This window comes from Lepisma saccharinum, chromosome 27 (genome assembly GCF_977018435.1).
Source record: "Lepisma saccharinum chromosome 27, izLepSacc3.1, whole genome shotgun sequence".
NCBI classification, from domain to species: domain Eukaryota; kingdom Metazoa; phylum Arthropoda; class Insecta; order Zygentoma; family Lepismatidae; genus Lepisma; species Lepisma saccharinum.
This window is the reverse complement of record NC_139255.1, coordinates 34653981-34654821: the sequence shown is the minus strand read 5'-3', so window position 1 is coordinate 34654821 and position 841 is coordinate 34653981. Positions and strand designations below refer to the sequence as shown.

General features: G+C 37.2%; 1 non-coding gene across 1 annotated transcript; it reads left to right on the top strand.

Annotated features, from left to right (window-relative positions):
• Positions 1-227: 227 nt before the first annotated feature.
• On the top strand, positions 228-300 carry TRNAR-UCU (transfer RNA arginine (anticodon UCU)). Its single transcript has one exon. It is a non-coding gene; the product is annotated as a tRNA-Arg (tRNA).
• Positions 301-841: the final 541 nt, after the last annotated feature.

Here is an 841-nt window from a genome sequence, read left to right as displayed (position 1 = left end):
ATTATATGATACGACTTCCCCATGGAAAGCAGTAATAGTAGCTTCTCCGTGAGTCAATTTATGTGGAGAAGAAAAAATGGTTACAGTTTTCAATCTGTTGGGCCTGTTGTCGAATTGGTGCTCTGCTCGGGGGAAGGCTTCTGAAACAACTGAAAATTTCTCGCGCGCGGCAGGCAAATCGTTTCTTACTTGCATAACTTCCGCTCTTTACTACATGTCGTACGGGTGTCCCTTTGGCGCAGTGGAAAGCACGTTGGACTTCTAATCCGAAGGTCGTGGGTTCGAGCCCCACAAGGGACAGGTGACTTTTTCTCGGGATAGCAAGGAAAAAGGCACTATCAAATTCAACTCTAATCATTGTGATGGCACACTGTTTACCACCACTATACAAAGGAAGTTCATGTACGAAAAATACGTATTACTACTATGAATGTATGCGTTAACAGTGACAAGCATGTAACTGCAGTCATGATCTTGCTATGTGTGGTGGTTTCCCTCCAGAACGGTGCTGGTTTCTAAAAAAAATATTACCGTTTTTCAATTTGAAAATATCGAGTTCGTAAGACGACAATTTTTGAGCCTCTTAACGTGAGAAGTTTCGTTTCACTTCAGTGTTTTATTGAACTTGTGAAATCTATTAATACCTTTTCATGTCATCTCATAATTTTTGCCACTACTTTATAAAATTTACTCATTGTTTTCAATTTATTACCTTTGTTCGTTAGACGTATTGCAAAAACTTCAATTATACCTGTTATTTTATTTTTAAGATATCATCTATTTAACTTAACAGAGTTATTTGAAATATATTTTATTTGTAATGTACAAATTCCACACGTTA